At 44.4% G+C, this 21,867-nt stretch overlaps 1 protein-coding gene across 1 annotated transcript in view; it reads left to right on the forward strand.

Moving 5' to 3' along the window:
- The first annotated feature begins 959 nt into the window (after positions 1-959).
- LOC124776284 (coiled-coil domain-containing protein 39) overlaps positions 960-21,867 on the forward strand; it is a 503,452-nt gene continuing 482,544 nt past the window's right edge. The window contains exon 1 of the mRNA XM_047251190.1: positions 960-1,101. The gene's annotated coding sequence lies outside the window, so the exon portion shown is untranslated. The remainder of the gene's footprint in view (positions 1,102-21,867) is intronic.

The following is a 21,867-nucleotide window of genomic DNA, read 5'->3' on the forward strand; positions in this document are numbered from 1 at the left end:
TACTTCACAATCGGCGGGACTCACGATTGCAGGAGGCATCTTAAACAGTCCGTACACAACGTAAACAAGGAACAATCAGATTGCAATGGTGTCAGTGCGTAGATTAAGGTACAGGCTCTCATGTGAAAAAAAATTATTGAGATATCTTAGCACGTATTTTTTAAATTTCAAAACGGTACTTACTTAAAAAACACGCCTCGTATTTTACCCTAGAGGATGCCATCAGCATTTACCCATACACTTGAGCTGAATGCCCTCGGAAAAAATTACAGCTGTAGCTTTCCCTTGCTTACAGCTGTTCACAGTAAGAGCACAGCAAGGCCGTTTTGGTTGATGGTACAAGGCGAGATCAGTCAATCATCCAGACTGCTGCACCCGCAAGTACTGAAAATCTGCTGCGCCTCTTCAGGAACACACGTTTGTCTGGCCCGTCAACAGATACCCCTCCGTTGTGGTTGCACATACGGTACGGCCATCTGTATGGCTGAGGCGCGCAAGTGTCCCCACCTACGGGCAGATCAGTGGTTCATAGGGGAAGGGGGGGGGGGAGGCTTCCCATTTGTATATTAATATTGGATATATTAAAAATATATAGCCTAACACTTTGCGAGAGTAACCAACGACTTGTTTTTACACAATAGTATAGATTATGGTGCCGGAAGACGGGTGAAAGCCTAATACGGCTCTTAGCATAAATGAAACTATCCGAAAATTGGGCTGTTGTTATTTCCTCAAATAACAAAATCGAGAAAGTTTGCAGAATCAGCGACCGTGTGCTTGTGTACCACTGGCCACAGACAGAGGAAGGGGCTGGCGCTGACGCAAGAGGCTCGCGACAGCGCGGAAGCTGCGACCGTGCGAATGGCACGACGCTCTCGCGCCAGCCGACGGACGCGTCGGGTTTCGCGTGGCTGGCGCGGCCGGCGCTCCGCGCGGCCCAGTGCGAGCCGAGCGGCGGAGGGCTGCCTGCGTCCGCTGGCCGCGTCGCGCAGACCGCGGCGGCCGGCAGGTGAGGCGCCGCTGTACGCCGATGCGTCTTCCCGTCGTTGCGCCAGAGCCAGCGGGCCAGTCCTCGGGAAGAGTGGGTCTCCCGCGTAGAAGGTAAGCTTGAAAAACACTCGCTCGAACGGTACTTGATTATTGCCTCCTAGCCTGTGACTATCACTATTGAACTAGCCATTACTCAGTGCAACATCAGGAAGGACAAATAACAAAAATTTACTTACAGTATGTGTACAGTATACAATGAGATGACAGAAATCATGGGATACCTCCTAATATCGTGTCGGGCCTTCTTTTGCTGCGTGTACTGCTGCCACTCGACGTGGCATGGGCTCAACAACTCTTTGTAGGTTTACGGGATATTGATAATTTTTACTTATGGACCGTCTGACAGCAACTGAATAAAACACAATTTTGGTGCCATACGCGTTTCGCCTTTATTTTCTGCAAGGCATCATCAGTGGCAGGTTGGATGGACAATTTCTTACATATTACGCTCCTGCTGCATTTTTGGTGTTGTTCTTCTTCTTATGAATGCCAACAGAAACCAAAACATTGCATTGAAACAAGCGTTCAGTTCATAGTGCTGTGGAATGTGGGAAAAAACCGCAATTTGGCATTCATAAGAAGAACAACACCAAAAATGCAACGGGAGCGTAATACGTCAGAAATTGACCACCCAACCTGCCACTGATGATGCCTTGCAGAAAATAAAGGCGAAACACGTATGGCACTAAAATTGTGTTTTATTCAGTTGCTGTCAGACGGTCCATAAGAAAAAATTATCAATATACCGTAATATTATATACCGTAATATTACACGCAACTGAGGAAGACAGGACTAAAAAAGTTGAAGATGTCTTTGTAAGTTCCCTGCAGAAATACTGAGTCACGCTGCGTCCAAGTCGTCCATAAATGCGGAAGTGTAGCCGATGTAAGATTTTGCCCACAAACTGACCTCTCGATTATGTTCCATAGATATTCGATGGAATTCGTGTGTGTGTCGGGGGGAGGGGGAGGGGGGGGGCGGACGTAGGTCCACATATTGTCCTGAATGGTCTAACCAATCGCGAACAATCGTCATCCATAAAAATTCCGTCATTGTTTGCTGCAAATGGTCTTCAAGTAGCTAATTATAAGAATTCCAGTCTATGATTGATTCAGTTGGACCAGAGGAGACAGTCCGTTCCACGTAAACACGGCCCACGTCATTATGGTACCACCACCAGCCTGCACAGTGCCTGTTGACAACCTGGTTCAAAACGGTTCAAATGGCGGGACTTAACACGTGAGGTCATCAGTCCCCTAGAACTTAGAACTACTTAAACCTGACTAACCTAAGGACAGCACACACATCCATGCCCGAGGCAGGATTCGAACATCCTTTTTTTTAAAAAAAAAAAAAAAAAAAAGGGTTGTGCCCCTCCGCACCCACACCAACGTGGTGACTATCTCAGAAGACCTACTGTTACCGCCGTATTTGTTAGTTACTAACCGAGGACTTCACGAGGTGTGGGACCGTGATGTTATCCGTATGTCTGGAAAGGGTTACCCACTAATACGGCCGCATAAAGGAGACAGATTGTGGAAGAAAGGCGAGCGAAGAGTAGCGGTTTCAAGGGCACAGGGGAAAAGAATGCCAAGGCAAGCGCCAAGGGGAAAAAACCTCTGCGATGGTCTGGTCAGGGTGTAAGAGCAGTAGCGGTTTTCCTTCTATTTGCGACAATGCAAGGATGAGGTTTTTGTTAGTTTTGGATATTGTGCAATACTCGGTATCGTGGTCATAGCTTAGGTCATCATAAAGAGTGGCAGTCCTTCGGAGGAGGAGTTGTGCTGGGCTGGGCACCCGTGAGTCACCTGGGCCAGCTGCAGCGTCTGTACCCGTTCTGCAACAAGCCAGGGTCGTTATATGAGTGCCCGATTGGTACTAAATCGATCGTACTGTGTAAGTGTTTTGGTTGGGTCTGTTTGCGTTCTGCGTGCAATACGGCTTCCGTGCCGTATTTCACACTAAACGCAAACAAGTCCAACCAAAATCCTTACACAGTGCGATTGATTTACGATCAATCGACCGTTCACATAACGACCTTGGCTTGTTACAGGTACAGACACTAGACGAATGAACAACATATGGCTTTCTCCTACATATATCTCGTGAAAAGATTGTGAACGTGCGAGTTGTTGTTGTTGTTGTTGTTGTTGTGGTCTTCGGTCCTGAGACTGGTTTGATTCAGCTCTCCAAGCTACTCTATCCTGTGCAAGCTTCTTCATCTTCCAGTACTTACTGCAACCTACATCCTTCTGAATCTGCTTGGTGTATTCATCTCTTGATCTCCCTCTACGATTTTTACCCTCCACGCTGCCCTGTAATGCTAAATTTCTGATCCCTTGATGCCTCAGAACATGTCCTACCAACCGGTCCCTTCTTTTAGTCAAGTTGTGCCACAAACTTCTCTTCTGCCCAATCCTATTCAATACTTCCTCATTAATTATGTGATCTACCCATCTAATCTTCAGCATTCTTCTGTAGCACCACATTTCGAAAGCTTCTATTCTCTTCTTGTCCAAACTAGTTATCGTCCATGTTTCACTTCCATACGTGGCTACACTCCATAAAAATACTTTCAGAAACGACTACCTGACATTTAAATCTATACTCGATGTTAACAAATTTCTCTTCTTCAGACACGCTTTCCTTGCCATTGCCAGTCTACATTTTATATCCTCTCTACTTCGACCATCGTCAGTTATTTTGCTCCCAAATAGCAAAACTCCTTTACTACTTTAAGTGTCTCATTTCCTAATCTAATTACCGCAGCATCACCAGACGTAATTCGACTACATTCCATTATCCTCGTTTTGCTTTGTTGATGTTCATCTTATATCCTCCTTTCAAGACACTGTCGATTCCGTTCAACTGCTCTTCCAAGTGCCGGCCGCTGGTGGCCGAGCGGTTCTGGCGCTACAGTCTGGAACCGCGAGACCGCTACGGTCGCAGGTTCGAATCCTGCCTCGGGCATGGATGTGTGTGATGTCCTTAGGTTAGTTAGGTTTAAGTAGTTCTAAGTTCTAGGGGACTAATGACCTCAGCAGTTGAGTCCCATAGTGCTTAGAGCCATTTGAACCATTTTTTGCTCTCCCAAGTCCTTTGCTGTCTCTGACAGAATTACAGTGTCATTGACGAACCTCAAAGGTTTTATTTCTTCTTCATGGATTTTAATACGTACTCCGAATTTTTCTTTTGTTTCCATTACTGCTTGCTCAATATATAGATTGAATAACATCGGGGAGAGGCTACAACCCTGTCTCACTCCCTTCCCAACGACTGCTTCCCTTTCGTGCCCCTCGACTCTTATAACTGCCATCTGGTTTCTGTACAAATTGTAAATAGCCTTCCGCTCCCTGTATTTTACCCCTGCCACCTTTAGAATTTGAAAGAGAATATTCCTTTCAACATTGTCAAAAGCTTTCTCTAAGTCTACAAATGCTAGAAACGTAGGTTTGCCTTTCCTTAATCTTTCTTCCAAGATAAGTCGTGAGCATCCTCAGACTTTTGCATGTCAGTACTCATATATTTTTAAACAAAACAAACGTTATTAACATTCTACATCTCTGTTCTTCATGTCTACATCTTTGAAGCCTTCTGCCGCTAGAGGGCCCCGAATTATAGCGTGTAGCGTAGCGGCGTGTAAAATAAATATGTCGGTGTGTGAGGAACAGCATGCTGTAATCGACTTTCGAATTCGAAGAGTTCGTCCATGCGTGGGGCGTGCTCTCCTTCAACGTGACAATGCCAGACCACACACGAGCGCTGCGACCTCTGCAACAATCCGACAGCTTTGGTTCACTGCTATCGATCATCCTTCCTTTCCTTCCCGACTTGTCCCCATCCCATTTTCATCTGTTCGCAAAACTTAAAGAACACACTTCACTTTGGTAGCGATGAAACGTTGCAAGGAGACGTGGGGCTGAGGTTCCATCAACAAAGTTAAACATTCTACAGTGACGAAATGAACGAACTGGCCAGGATGACTATGTTGAGAAATAAATACGTAAACATGAACAATAAAGATGTAGAATACTAATACCGTTTGTTTTCTTTGAAAAGCTTTAAGAATTTTCACGTAAAAAATTTATAGGCATTGCTTTTAAACACGCCCTCATAAAATTAGAAATACTGGAGTTCATACGCAGGCTTAACAACAGACGTTGTTCCTGCACGTCGTTTGCGACTGGAACAGGGTGGCGTGTAAAGAGAGATGGAGAGGGTGGAGTGGTATACTAAAATTGAGAGAGAATTAAAATTCGTAAAATAAGACATTGTAAAATAAGACAATAGAAAGATAAACATCTAAAAATAAATAAAGATAAAAAACATTTAAACCAGCCTATCTACAATTTTCATAGTCAGTCCTAAGCCTGGACAAAATGTGAAGTGACGTTATTGCCAAAACGCTCGGCAAATTTACGGCTAAAGTATTTGTGGTCTAAAACGCCAGTTACGTCACGGGTCGCAAAGTCCACGGTCGGAAAGCCCATAACACCATGTCTTTCACCATGCAACGTAAGGTAGTTTGCAGAGTAAAGAAGTAAATATACAGCGTAAAGGTTTTTTTTTAATTACCGCTACCAGACACAAATTTTGTCGACTAATGTATTACTTATTTATTTAACGACATGTTTCGAGGTAAAACTCATCTTCAGGCTAAATGGCATTACAAAAACAACTTAAAAATAAGGCCATACTGACGTTACATAGTCTTTTCGTAAATGCTGGGGTCATCTTTTTCTTTACGAAAAGACTATGTAACATCAGTATGGCCTTATTTTAAAGTTGTTTTTGTAATGCCTTTTAGCCTGAAGATGAGGTTTACCTCGAAACATGTCACTAATTAAATAAGTAATACATTAGTACCAAAGTTTGTGACTGGTAGCGGTAATTTAAAAAACCTTTACATGTTTCTTGAGACAGTCACGGTCGAAATATAGTCAAAATGGCTTCAAATATACAGCGGCTGGTGTTGTCAACTATACGCCTTCCACTACGTTACCCGCCGGCAAGGGAGGATGAAACTTTGACCGTATCAACCACCTGTTCTGAAAACTTCGGGAAAAGGAACAACCCTTCGGCAGAAGAACCGCAGAAGGGCAACAGGCAGCACATCAATAAGGTGACCACGAAAGTCTCAGCGATATCTTTCTGTGGAAAAGTTTAGCGTTTTCTCGGCAGAAAGATCATTTGATGTGGATCACTTATTTATTTCGACGACAATGTGGAATGAATAATGACCAAGGCCATTCAAGCGAAAAATGCCGGTATTGGCTTGAATTAATTTAGGGGAGCGAGTCTTAGATATCATAAGCATTGGGAGTCCGTCTCCATGACTGAGCTCTGTGCAGTGCAATTTTATGTTCATGTTGCTACTGACGCGTGTGGGTTGAAAAGAAGAAGATGAAATAGTGTAGTGTCTTAGCCTGCTTCTCTGATTGAACAAAAGTGTCGCTGTGTCCAGAACAACATTCCACCGAACTGTTCACCAATAACGGTGCCACGTGCTCTCACGCCGTGGGATACTGCGGAGAGGTTTTATATTTTAACCAAGCATGCCGGACAACAGTCTCTAGGTCGGAAACTGCATACCACTTACTCTCTTCCTGTTTCTGGGTATAGTCGAGGGAAGTTTGTTCTGTCACCAGAATTCGAGCCGGCCGGAGTGGCCGTGCGGTTCTAGGCGCTACAGTCTGGAGCCGAGCGACCGCTACGGTCGCAGGTTCGAATCCTGCCTCGGGCATGGATGTGTGTGATGTCCTTAGGTTAGTTAGGTTTAATTAGTTCTAAGTTCTAGGCGACTGATGACCTCAGAAGTTAAGTCGCATAGTGCTCAGAGCCATTTGAACCATTTTGAACCAGAATTCGAGGTGGCTCCCCTGACTGGGACCACACCCACTACTTAACGTAAACAGGAAAACCACACAAGACATAAATCAGGGACCGAGCGAGGTGGCGCAGTGGTTAGACACTGGACTCGCACTCGGGAGGACGACGGTTCAATCCCGCGTCCGGCCATCCTGATTTAGGTTTTCCGTGATTTCCCTAAATCGCTCCAGGCAAATTCCGGGATAGTTCCTTTCAAAGGGCACGGCCGACTTCCTTTCCCGTCCTTCCGTAATCTGATAAGACCGATGATCTCGCTGTCTGGTCTCCTTCCCCAAATAACCCAACCCATAAATCAGGAAAGCGGAACGCTGATTTGAGTCCCACCCCGTCCAAATGAGTTTGCTCACTGATAGTAAAAAATGAAAAATTAAAAGAAGGAACATTCGGGTTTAACGTCCTTTAGAGGGCCAGGTCAACAAAGACGGTTCGCTGGCATGGTTTGCACATATGGGGAACAGGAAACCAGATGGGACCGGTTGAGGGCAATCGTGACAGTATTGCCTGTGGCCTTAGGAAAACTGCGGGAATTTCATCTCCGTGTCCGTACGTGGGCTTGAATCCACAACGTGAGTACAGAGCGACTATCGAGTGTCACTGTCCGTCTGCACTACGTGCGAAAAGTTTAGTCTATGTAGCGATGTCTCGTACATGCGCATAGAGCCCACCGTCGCAATGAGAGAATGCGGGTATCCAGAACTGCTACATGTATTGAAATAACGGACTTCCAAGATTAGTAACTGATTGAATGACACCGTGTGACAGGTCAGAGCAGCAGGTTGCAGTTTCCCTGACGATACCCAGTTTGTTGTTCCCTTTCTTAACAGTGAACTGGAAATACGATGAAGTGCGGGTAACTCAAACCGATCCTCGACTCCCAAACTGTGTTGTCTGGATATCACGGAATGATTAAAAAATCGTTCCAATAAATCAACGTCTCTAACTTCACTTCAGAAGGCACTACACTGTGACGGTATCTTCTTCTACAATCGTGAGAGTTCACTGCATTGGGAAAAATAGAGATGGGGACCCTCCACGCCCGCACCAACGTGGTAACCAGACCAAAAGTTCTACTGTCACCTCCGTCAACATGTTAGTTATCTAATAGGTGGATCACAGGATGCTGGGCTGTGATGCTATCTGTGCTTCTGGGTAAGACTACGCATTAACACGTAGTGGACGAAACGCGAATGAGGGTAGCAATTTGAAGAGCAGAGGGGAAAAAAGTGCCAAGGCTCATGCCGTGAGAAAAAAACCTCTGCGACAGTGGGATGGGTAGTAAGAGCAGTAGTGGCTTACTAGCTGCGATAGTTCATGCAAGGTTGGGTATGTTAGTATGGGTATCATGCATCACTACCGTGGCAAGCGATGGCGATGTATCCCAGTTTCCTGCAGCCGCTGTATTCCTGGAACAATCAAGATCGTTATATAGTAGTGGGAGATCGGCCATAGATCATCTCACTGTGCGGGGGTTGTGTGGAGCTTGTCTGCATGCAGTGTACGGCACGGCTTTCCTGCGTGGTGCCAGTTATTCGGCAAGTGTGTTCCAGCTGGATATCCAGTAATGGCATCTGATTAACCAGGACTCACCTGTACCGTTGTGTTTGCGTGTACTTGGCCATAGATGTTAGGTCCTTACAAGTATGTCTTTTGGTCTTTTATGTTTCCATCTATGGTTGTGGTCGTAGTTCCCCAGATTCAGAATAAACGGGTTCTGCGAATGTATAGAGTTTCTGTATAGTCTTGTGGTGAATTTGTGGATTACCTCCGTGAGAGTCTCAAGTCGGTATTCCCGGTGAAGGTCCGCGGTGCGTGTGTATCGTGGAGCATTGCTTATGATTTTGAGTACTTTGTTTTGTATGATCTGTAGACGGCGCAGGCGTGTGGGCGCGGCGTATCCCCAGACAGGAGCTGCGTACGTCATCAGGGGTCGAATAAGTGTCATGTACATTGAACTCGACACCCTTCTGTTCAGAGTGCTACACCTGTGGAGCATAGGTTCAAAAATGGTTCAAATGGCTCTGAGCACTATGGGACTCAACATCTTAGGTCATAAGTCCCCGAGAACTTAGAACTACTGAAACCTAACTAACCTAAGGACATGACACACACCCATGCCCGAGGCAGGACTCGAACCTGCGACCGTAGCAGTCCCGCGGTTCCGTACTGCAGCGCCAGAACCGCACGGCCACCGCGGCCGGCGTGGAGCATAGGGTAGAGCTGTTTGAGCCTCGCGCTAGCTCGGTTGGTCATGTGTTGTATGTGGTCCCCCCCAGAGTAATTTCCAGTCCAGCCAGACACCGAGGTGTTTGACTTTTTCACGGAAACGTATTGGGCGTGCATGTAGAGTTATTGGTCTGCAGTATCGGTGTTTGCGCAGTTGCTTCGGTCTTCTAGTGAACAGAACGGCTTCGCACTTGTCAACGTTTAACACGCCATTTCTCCAACCAAGGCTCAGCCGCTCTGAGTGCAGTCTGTAAGCGTGACGTAATGTTTGATGGTTTCCAATCTTGCGTGAGGATGGCGTAGATTGCCATCGTTGTGTTGTGTGTGGTTGGGAGAGTGAAACTTTCTACTGTCGAGTAGCTGCTTAAGCGGCACGCTTCATGCTGAAGAATCCTAGACGCTGGTGTACGGAACCATGCTGGGATGTTCAACGACGCTACAGAGCTTTGGATCAGAGGGATGACATATCACGCAGTGAAATGAGATGATCGTATGACATTACTGGTCGGAGACACCATCTTGGGTTGAAAATTCCTGGCAGATTAAAACTGTGTGTCGGACCGAGACTCGAGGCCTCTGCCTCTCACGGGCAAGTGCCTTACCGACTGAGCTACCCAGTCACAACTCACGACCCGTCCCCACAGCTTTACTTCCGCCAGTACCTCGCCTCCTACCTTAGAAGCTTTACAGAAAGTCTCCTGCGAAACTTGGCAGGACTAGCACTCATGGAAGAAAGGATATTAGCCACAGTCTGGGGAATGTTTCCAGAATGAAATTTTCACCTTGCACCGGAGAGTGCGCTGATGTGCAACATCCTGGCAGATTAAAACTGTGTGCCCGACCGCGACCTGAAATCGGGACCTTTGCCATTCGCGGGAGAGTGCTCTATCGACTGACCTATCCAAGCACCACTCACGACCTGTCCTCACAGCCACGTCTCCGCAGTATCCTTTCTTCTAGGAGTGGAAGTCTTGCAAGTTTCACAACGCATATTCTGTGAAGTTTGGAAAGTAGGAGAAGAGGTACTGGCGGAAGTAAAGGTGTGAGGACCGGTTGTCAGTCGTGTTTGGTTAGCTCCGTCATGCCAACACGGTAGCTCAGCTTGTTCGGTCAGAGGGCCGGCTGCTCTCTGTAATAAAAACTCTGAGTGAAGGAAATTTAAATTAAAATAAAACCTTCTTTCTTAAGAACAAACCGAAATTTTTACTTGGAAAGTGAAAAGTCGTCTTCAGCGACAAAACCGCCAGACTAAGTTGCGATAAACCTTCTCAAAATAGTTCATATGGATGGAGAGATGAGAGCTGACGAATTAATGAAAGATGAAAGAAAGTTCGCGCACTACATAACGTTGCGTCTTCTCCAGGTGGACAGCAGTTTCCCTTCTGTTCCTGAGTCGTAGGCTTAATATATATTGTATGTTATGATTAAATTAAGGTGAAGGAAGAAAGGAAATCCATTTGCAAGTAGAGTGAAGTTTCGTCACTTTATGACTCTCTTCATGACTGCCTCGTCATGTTTAGTTTTTGAATTCTTAAGAAAATTGTAGAATAATTGCCATAAACTTCGATTTCCATATAACTCAAAACCATCAGAGCACGAGCTGTTGACGTATCACATCTTAATAAATCACTATGCATGCTATGAGGTTCCTATGGGAACGGCTGGCGAACTGCATTTACCGGCCTGCATGGTGTTTGGAGGAAACCTGCACATATGAAAATCAAAGTTCGATGCTGTTTCTTGTGGAAAAGGTCTCGGGCTCTTGCTACGTCATATGCCAGTAATCACGGGTACAAGGATACCTGACCGCTTACGGACGTTGGTCGTCGAAGGTTATTTCCGAGTAGGGCGTAGCGCTTGTTGTTAAGAAATGATTTGAAAGGAATTCTTTCATGACAGGAAGAGAACTGCTTATGAACTAGCTTGCTCAAAATACGGCTTACAGAAAAAATGCTGGCGCATTACAAAGTGCTATACAATTTCCTTCAACATTTTTTCGACACACAACTCTTTCCGATACAGTGAATAGGGTGAGTTCATGTATTTTGAGGCAGTGACACGTTCTGCGCGGGCGCGTGACTGCAGTGTTAGCGACAAACACTACTGCCTCCCTGTGTGGGCTGTCAATCACAGATGGCGCCTGCTTTTAGCGCCTACTTGCTGATTCAGTAACACCTCGGCCTACCGTATCTGCACCACACGGATCATTCGCAGCCTTCACTACGTGGGTGCTGCAAACCCGTAAATGCATCTCTGAACAACAATGTCATCGACTACAAATACACTATGTCCAGTATAAAAACGGCCCACTGTCAATAATACGCACTTTCGAGGCATAGAAAAATATTATTTTGTCTAAAATCAGAAAATGCTGTTAAAAGTTATAATTCATTGCAAATGATCGCCCTGCACCTTTATGCCTTTTTGTGCCCTGTGGGGTTCCTTTCGATTGCTTGCACCGGGAGAGAATGAGCTACCTGTCATTTACGAGATGTTGCTGCAGTAATGCGTAATTCGTATCACAGGCATACAGCACTGTACAGTTCTGAAGATAATATTTCGTCACTTTGCAGGTTCTAGCTTCACGATCTATCGTCGAGGACTTAAGTTTTTTTGTTATTAATAGCACTTGTAATGTCAAAGGCCTTGCTATAGTGGTAACACCAGTTCCCGTCATATCACAGAAGTTAAGCGCGGTTGGGCTGGGGCAGCAGTAAGATGGGTGACAATTCGGGTCTCCCGAGCGCTGTTGGCAAGCATTGTGCACTCAGCGATGTGAGGCCAATTGAGAAGCTACTTGACTGAAAACTACACTACGTGATCAGAAGTATCCGGACACCCCCAAAAACATACTCTTTTCATATTAGGTGCGCTATGCTGGCGCCTACTGCCAGGTACTCCATATCAACGACCTCAGCAGTCATTAGACATCGTGAGAGAGCAGAATGGGGCGCTCCGCGGAACTCACGGACTTCTAACGTGGTCGGGTGATTGGGTGTCACTTGCGTCATACGTCTGTAGGCGAGATTTCCACGCTCCTAAACATCCTTAGGTCCACTGTTCCCGATGTGACGATGTGATAGTGACGTAGAAACGTGAAGGAACACGTACAGCACAAAAACGTACAGGCCGGCCTCGTCTTTGACTGACAGAGACCGCCGACAGTTGAAGAGGGTCGTAATGTGTAATAGGCAGACGTCTATCCAGGCCACCACACAGGAATTACAAACTGCATCAGGTCCACTGCAAGTACTATGACAGTGAGGAGGTAGATGAGTAAACTTGGATTTCATGGTCAAGCGGTTGCTCATAAGCCACACATCATGTTGGTAAATGCCAAACGACAACTCGCTTGGTATAAGGAGTGTAAACACTAGACGATTGAACAGTGGAAAAACTTTGTGTGGAGTGACGAATCACGATACACAATGTGGCGATCCGATGGCAGGGTGTGGGTATGGCAAATGCCGGGTGGACGTCATCTGCCAGCGTGTGTAGTGCCAACAGAAAAATTCGTAGACGGTGGTGTTATGGTGTGGTCGTATTTTTCATAGAGGGGGCTTGCATCCCTTGTTGTTCTGCGTGGCACTATCACAGCACAGAGGTACATTGATGTTTTAAGCACCTTCTTGCTTCGCACTGTTGAAGAGCAATTCGGCGATGGCGATTTCATCTTTCAACACGATTTAGCACCTGCTCATAATGCACGGCCTGTGGCGGAGTGGTTACACGACAGCAACATCCCTGTAATGGACTGTCCTCCACAGATTCCTGACCTGAATCCTATAGAACACGTTTGGCATGTTTTGGAACGCCGACTTCGTGCCAGGCCTCACCGACCGACATCAATATCTCTCCTCAGTGCAGCACTCCGTGAAGAACGGGCTACCATTGCCCAAGAAACCTTCCAGCACCTGATTGAACGTAAGCCTACGAGAGGGGAAGCTGCCATCAAGGCTAAGGGTGGGCCAACACCGTATTGAATTCCAGCATTACCGATGGAGGGCGCCACTAACTTGTAAGTCATTTTCAACCAGGTGTCCAGATACTTTTGATCACATAGTGTAGCAGCTGCGGTCAGCGAGACTTGTGTGCTGACCACATGCCCATCTATATCTGCGGCCAGTGACACCTATCGGTTGAGAATAACACGGCGGTCGGTCGGTACCGTTGGACCTATAGAGGCCTGTTCGAACGCAATTTATTTTAGTTTTAGCAATTTTAATATTTGAGGTATGAAAATTGCCTAGTCACGGTATTGTTTAGTTCCTTGGGCAGTAACTTGGGTTATTATTTCATGCGAACGGCGCCGCGTGAAAATAGTCAATTCACGGTATTGTGTAGTTCGTTCTTATTGCAACTGACGGATAATTATTTAAAGCGAAAGCATTTAGCTTTGAAATAATGGGTAATTAATCCTAGCAGCATAATAACCATGAACCAACTCTATCAGTCTTAGTGAATGCTTTGGCTTCTAAATATTATCAGAGTTCTTTAATGAGTACGTTGTCTTTCCACTTAAATATTGTGCTCAGCGTAACTTATAACATCTAGTGATACTAGTATTGTTGCTGGCATAAATTTCGCTTTCGTTGTAAAAGTTATCCCTGTTACGAACTGTCACTGGAAGGATTATTTCTGAGCTAACTTTGTATTTCTTCTGATTTCTTCTCTCTAGAAGGATACAACGTTCGTTTAGCCTTGAAAAGATCGCCATCAAATCACTTTCATTCTAACTGACGCGAAATAAAGTCCACAGAAACCGCAATATCGTAATCTCAGCAGTCCAGAGATCTCCCTATCTCGTGTCAGATCTTCATATGCGAAATAACTGAAACTTAAACACCAAGAATATACAATTTGACTTAAACAGAGGCCGGTCGGTGTGGCCGAGCGGTTCTAGCCGCTTCAATCCGGAACCGCGCGACCGCTACGGTCACAGATTCGAATCCTGCCTCGGGCATGGAGGTGTGTGATGTCCTTAGGTTTAAGTAGTTCTAAGTTCTAGGGGACTGATGACCTCAAATGTTAAGTCCCATAGTGCTCAGAGCCTTTGAACCATTTGAACTTAAACAGAACTTTCGTCCCAAATCAGTCACTCATAAAATCCGTCTTCAAGTATTTCCAAAAATCTTCAGAATTGTTTACGTTCTTCTTTTAACAATTTTATTGCAATAATTATTACACTTAGTTAATAAAGCCACTTGTCAAACAATAATAGCGTATTTCAACAGATCACAACTGCCCGTGGGTAAATTTGGACAAGAACTGAATACATATTTCAATTCATTATAATTCAAAATTACGCATTTCAGTTGTCTTCATTATTAAGGTGGGTTGGGCGAGTCCCTTCGGGATTTCTTCTTTGCAAAGCAGTCGTAGCTTTTACGCCAATGTTGACCAGTAAGGAAGGTTGGCAGGCCTGGTCCTTCTGTCACTACCACGCCCCACGCTCGTAGCGAGTAACATAAGAAGGAACAAACATGCCCTACAATACAATATTTGCAATACAAAATATACAAAATCTTTTCGTTTTCAATAACCTTATAAAATGTTCAATTGCTAACTGTCCACAACTTGAGTGACGGAAACTGATCGGTGGTACAGCCTACCAATCACTGTAACATCACAGCTCGTGATATCATATTCAAACCCATTTTATGCAAAACTGTAGCGTCGTTTCTTTCGTACTCCGTTGTATGTTTCTCTTCAGCTGGTCTACCGCAAGGGTCACTGCCGCGCAGTTTTTGTTTTACACTACTGGCCATTAAAATTGCTACACCAAGAAGAAATGCAGACCTGCAACATGCGGTCGTGCATTATCCTGCTGAAATGTAGGGTTTCGCAGGGATCGACTGAAGAGTAGAGCCACGGGTCGTAACACATCTGAAATGTAACGTCCACTGTTCAAAGTGCTGTCAATGCGAACAAGAGGTGACCGAGACGTGTACCCAATGGCACCCCATACCATCACGCCGGGTGATACGCCAGTATGGCGACGACGAATACACGCTACCAATGTGCTTTCACCGCGATGTCGCCAAACACGGATGCGGCCATCATGATGCTGTAAACAGAACCTGGATTCATCCGAAAAAATGACGTTTTGTCATTCGTGCACCCAGGTTCGTCGTTGAGTACACCAACGCAGGCGCTCCTGTCTGTGAGGCAGCGTCAAGGGTAACCGCACCCTTGGTCTCCGAGCTGATAGCCCCTGCTGCTGCAAACGTCGTCGAACTGTTCGTGCAGATAGTTGATGTCTCACAAACGTCCCCATCTGTTGACTCAGGGACCGAGACGTGGCTGCACGATCCATTGCAGCCATGCGGATAAGATGCCTGTCATCTCGACTGCTAGTGATACGAGGCCGTTGGGATCCAGCACGGCGTTCCGTGTTACCCTCCTGAACCCACCGATTCCATATTCTGCTAACAGTCATTGGATCTCGACCAACGCGAGCAGTAATGTCGCGATACGATAAACCGCAATCACGACAGGCTACAATCCGACCTTTATCAAAGTCGGAAACGTGATGGTGCGCATTTCTCCTCCTTACACGAGGCAACACAACAACGTTTCACCAGGCAACGCCGGTAAACTGCCGTTTGTGTATGAGAAATCGGTCTGAAACTTTCCTCATGTCAGTACGTTGTAGCTGTCGCCACCGGCGCCAACATTGTGTGAATGCTCTAAAAAGCTAATCATTTGCATATCACAGCATCTTCTTCATGTCGGTTAAATTTCGCGTTTGTAGCACGTCATCTTCGTGGTGTAGCAATTTTAGTGGCCAGTAGTGTAAATGTGCCCATAGGTGAAAATGACAAGTAGGTAAGTCGGGCGAACGAGGCGGTCACAGAACTTTGCTTACCGTTCTCTTGATTTCTGAAAGTGGGACTTTGAAATTTTGCTCACCGCCTGTTTGTCATTCGTTACCCTCCGCTCCTCCCCCCTTCCCCTCCCCCTCTCCCCCCCCCCCCCCCCCGCCCTCCCTGCAGCCGCCTATTGTACGAGTGCTAAGTATTCTACGCTGGAATGGCTCCAGACAGAGACGTCCTATCCGCGAAACGTTGCTAGCGAGGGAAGATGAGGGATGAGGTGGACCTTTCTGCCCAACGCGTTATCAAATCTTGTTTGAAAACTCATATTGTTCTACGCCAAAAATAGGTGCTGTGAGTACATAATACACCGAAGCGCCAAAGAAACTGGTACACGCATGCCGTATTCAAATACAGATATACGTAAACAGGCAGAATATGGCGCTGCGGTCGGCAACGGCTACATAAGACAAGTGTCTGGCGCAGTTGTTAGATCGGTTACTGCTGTTGCAATGGCAGGTTACCAACATTTGAGTTTCAATGTTGTGTTGTAGTCGGCACAGGAGTGATGAGACACAGCACCCCTGTGCGAATAAAAAAAGTCTTGACACTCGATAGGTGTTCTTTATCATAATCAATTTCGGAGAAAGTGGTTCGGTCCTGAGAGAACAAGTTCCGCCCTTCGTACACAGCGCAGGCACGAGGTTCCAAATTCTGCAAAAGTAGCCGTGACACAGAGGCGTTACGCCTCGTCGAAGCTTTTTATCACCTGCACATTGTTTCTGCTAACTGCGTTGTATAGTAAGTGCCACATTTGAAGATGATTGTCTTTGCAATGCGAATTCATGAACCCATGTTACCTACCTGTGTAGTTTTCGCTGCTGCTGGTGATAGGTACGAGGCGCTTAAGTCCGTGAGCTGTCAGCACTGAAAGACAAACAAGAAAACATTCACCCTCTCACGTCTTCGCACTCCGCAATGGCAACGCTGCTTTCCCTCTGAGATAATCCATCAACTTTTCGCGCGCTGTCATGTAAGGCAGAGAGCAATAGAGGGCCATCGGTTATGGTTTTGTCAATGTAAGGTTTGTAACTTATATAGCTTTAGCTTGAAAATACTCAAAATACATAATATAAACATATAGTTTGAGGACCGGAGGGGAGGGGGGGGGGGGAGGGAGACGCGAAGAAAATTATGATTGAAAGGTGGATCACGAATACTGAAAGAACGAGGAACGCTGGTGTGGGCGGCACCTGTGTGAACCAAACAACTGCTACTCCATAAACAATGGTAGCGATAGAGATCTGTTCGGTAACAGTCGTCTCTTTATTGATGCTACTTGGACGGAATGACATAGACAGCAACGTGCGTTTGCAGTCACAGGGGAAAGTTTTTCTCGTAACCAGAAGATAGCAACACGAGGGGTAGGAGAACTCCCGTACGGCTCGTGATTAAATCTCAAACCGTCTATTACTCCCGCAAACAAAGTTGACACTCGGCGCGGTGGTCGATTGGAGCGGCTGTAAATGGAAAATGCCTTTACTGTCGCTCCCATCAGCCACCGCGCATAGTGTCAACTTTGTTTGCGCGTGTAATACTCTCCTTGTTCTTTTTATGGTCAGTTTTGCGCCTCCTCTGTGACCGCACCATGTCGGGCACTCTCGATACGGCTCTGGCTTAGGCTCGAATTACACTGTACCTATCTTGGACTAGAATCTTAAATTAAATATCTTTGGTTAGTTAGTTAGCTAGTTGCGCGTTCCATTGATCAGTCTCACGGTAACCGTTAAGATGTGGAACGTGTTAAGTGCATAAGAAATGCAAACATGAATCAAGGTCTTTTTCCCCTTAAATGGCACAAAATGCATATATTATACCTACAGATTTATTTATTCTTATTCAAGAATTCATCTGTGATATAGAAAGAGTTGTCAAGGAGATCTGATTTCAAATTATTTTTGAAACTATTACTGCTGTCTGTCAGACATTTTATTTCATCTGGTAATTTATTGAAAAGTTTCATAGCAGCATATTTTACCCCTTTCTGTGCCAAAGATAGGTTAATTAGAGTACAGTGTACGTACGTCCCTTTTTCTCGTATTTAACTGGTCAATGTTGTTCAGAACAAATTTCATTACTGACTTAGGCTGTTGTAAGAATTCCTAACCTTTTAAACAGATGCCTACAAGATGTGCATCTATGAGCCCCACACATTATTCAAACCACTTTCTTTTGAACAGTGAATACTTTTTGCCTAAGTGTTGAGTTACCCCAAAATAGTATTCCGTATGGCATCAGAGAGTGAAAGTATGCAAAGTATGTCACCTTGCTAATTTCTATATAATTAAAATTAGCAATTGTTCTGATTGCAAAAGTTGCTGAACCTAGTCGCTTTAGAAGATCCAAAATAAGAATTTTCCAATTAAGATTATCCTGTAAATGTACACCCAAAAACTTTGTAGGCTCTACCCTGGCTACTGACTTCTGTTGATGTGTTATATTTATTGAAGGAACTGCACTCCTTGAAGTAGAAAATTGGATGTACTGTGTTTTTCCATAGTTCAGAGCAAGCCCATTCGCAGAAAACCAATCAATAACTTTTCCAGAGACGTTATTGGTATCATTGTCTATTGGAGTTTCTTTTACTGGATTAATAATGATACTTGAATCATCAGCAAATAGTGTCACTTTAGCTTCTTGTTTCAGATAAGAAGGGAGGACATATATCAAGAATAGAAGGGGACCCATGATCGAACCCTGTGGAACACCTAATGTAATTTCACCCCAGTTAGATGAAGTGAGAAACTTCCTTAAAACACTTAAATCATAACATAGGTATTTTGCGTTGTATTTGTATATGTGTTGTTCTGCATTGACAGTGTGCTAGGTTGCTTTTATCAGATATATCTTTCATCGAAGACCTCTGATGAAAGTTAAAGCGAGAGCCTAGCTTTGATCAAAGTTCGCTATTGTAAACGTAATGCTTCCCTTGCTTTCATGGTTTTAACCCACAAAATGACGTCGAAGTACGTTTGGCGCGTGGCTAGCACCACAATGATAGTTGCAAAGTGAGAAGAATACGAAATCCTACAAAACACGAAGTACGCTTGTAACCTCCCCCCTCACTTATCGACCTTAATGACAGTGAAAAATTAAACCGCGTGTACCTAATGGAAATTTGGGAAAAGCAATCGTCACCGAAGTTAATCTGTCGGTAAAGAGGGAGGAAAGGGTTACATCTAAATGAAAGGAAAAATGCAAATGAAACTGGTGGAAATTAATTTTGAAAAGGGGTAAAGTTAATAAAGAAAGTAAATGTGCGGCCGTTACGTTAACAATTAACTAGCGGTAATTAGATATTTGAGATTTGGGGGAAATCACGATCGCCAGTCCTAAGGACAATTACTATAGTAACTGAAAAAGAAAGGTTATTACACATATAATTAACACTAGAAGCGTGGCAACTGAAGGTTGACACGTGTAGTGTGAAAACTGAAAGTTTGTCAGAAGTAATAAATTTCGCTACACTCTGACTTAATTTAGCAAAAGAATTAATAAAACCGGAAAATCGAAAGTTAATTTAGTGACTGAAGTTAATAGTGAGCTTTCTTTCTGAAGCACATCGAAATCCAGTAAAATACGGTTAGTCTTGGACTACCTCAACAATCATTTCAAAAGCAACTTGACTCTACGCAATTTAGAAACAAGAGATTTAACTTTGAACTTGAATTAAATGATTCTGAACTATTAACAATAGTAAAATTTAGTACGTACCAAGCTGAGCTGCAGTCACAGGTAAGCTAAAATATGCTAACAAAACTCGCACTCTAAATTTGTGCTCGTGTAACCTAAATATTGTAGCCAGCTACTGAACTTTGAAATTAAAGCAGTGAAATCTAATCATATTATTTTAATGCTGGCGTTTGAATTTCAACGACACTCGGGTTCATTTCGGAAAAGGAAGGGACCCTGCTTGGCAATGCAATTGGGACAATGAGCAACAAAGGTTCATGCTAAGTTGCTGTAATTTTGCGAGGCAAATGGAACAATTTGAAAAGCTGAGGCCTGCCATACAGTTCTGAAACTTTACGTGCTTTTAGTCTTCCTTGTTGGTTGATTGAAGGTTTGAAGCCGTCGATCGAGGAGTTGGCGACAGTCACTCATTGTCGGCCGTCGCTGTTGCAGAAGCTGGATGTTGGCGCGCCTTCTTCTCGACACGGTCACCAGGCGAAATGGGCTCTTGATGTGCGCCAGCTAATGCTTCCCGTCCGCGACACCATGTCAGAAACTATCATCGCGAGTGGAGCGCAATTACATGCTGCCAAACCCCGAAAGCGCGGCAACTCGCGGGAGCGTCACACAACACACCTGCTCCACTCGCTACTCCCGCCAGACTCTCACTGTTCTGCCCGCGCTTCACGCGGCAGAGTTAACACTACCAAAGATCCTACACACTTTGATTCTTCACACGACCCATCGATGTAATCGTTCGATAGCAGTTTTCCCTAGGCAAGACCCAGCGTAAAAATACAAATAATATTTACGAAACAAACCAATTATACATCGATGTAAGTGCATAAATATATATATATACAAACAGTAAAACAATTACAATATATAAAGAGACAGAAATGTCATATCTTGAGGTAACAAAACAAGGAAAAAAAATAATAGTACAATAGATGAAAATAGGAGGATATGCATTTCCGGCGTTACACGCTGACTAACATAATCACAATAAGCGCTTACAATCTTACAAGGGAATAGCTCGAGCAATCAGCTGCTTTAGAAGTGGCTGATATTAAGCTTTGATATAGAAAGAGAGGATGTGGAAAGATATGGAGATTTGGAAAGCCAAGTGTTGCCAAATTCCACATAAGTGGTGTAAAAGTATTTTTTTTTTTTTTTTTTTTTTTTTGTGCTGTAAATAGCCTTACCTCATTTTCATACATTCTTTCGTAAGTTATTTATATATTGGTTCACATGTTTCTGAAAAAATACTTGAAATGGTACATTGTGGGATTCGAGTGCTATGTTACAATCTGGAATAGCTTCCGCCTGTTGCTAAAAATCTTAACCTAACCATGAGACCATCCTTAGCAAAAATAACAAACTCTACACCTGCTACGTGTTTTTTCACGCATAGCACGATGCTTTCCGAGAATGTATTCTCATTAACAGGGGCAAATATTTGCATAGGTATGTTATGTGATGTTTCGGAAAATGGAAGAAAAGAAACCTGTGCAACTGCAGTAAACCATTTGAACACAACGCAGGGCAAGAGAGGCAGAACAACACACATACAAATACAACACAAAATACCTACGTAAATATTTGCTCTTGGTAATGACAGCAAATTCTCGAAACGCGCGATATTAACCATGACAAGTGTTTTGTTACGTAAATTGTGAATAACACAGCTGCAGGCTTACTGAAAACGTCGATTAAGACGAACGAATTTAAAAACTGGCGTTTCTTAAACGAGTCTCTTGTATGCAAATATGAGGAGCTACTTTCATGAGAGCAAAATGAAATCTTTGTTCGCCCTTTCTCAAATAATTTTCATTGTTCTTTATGTCCCTTCAGTGTAGGTCATGAAGCAAATTCTTGTGAACATTTCGAGGTCCCCTTCTCATTACCAACGGTTTCATCCAAATGCACTGGCCACCAGCATATCACAGCCCGGCAAGAACGTTGACACAACTCGAAACTTCAGAAAAATCGACTTAAAGATTCTATAAAATTTATGTTGAAAATTTACGTTTAAATTTCAAGTAAGTATTTTTCTCAGTAAATTGCATTGTACTCTATAGAACAATAATACGGAATGTAGTTCTGTTTTGGTAGAATGTTACCAGGTAATTCCCGTATTAGAAAAATAAAAAATGC

This window comes from Schistocerca piceifrons, chromosome 2 (genome assembly GCF_021461385.2).
Source record: "Schistocerca piceifrons isolate TAMUIC-IGC-003096 chromosome 2, iqSchPice1.1, whole genome shotgun sequence".
NCBI classification, from domain to species: domain Eukaryota; kingdom Metazoa; phylum Arthropoda; class Insecta; order Orthoptera; family Acrididae; genus Schistocerca; species Schistocerca piceifrons.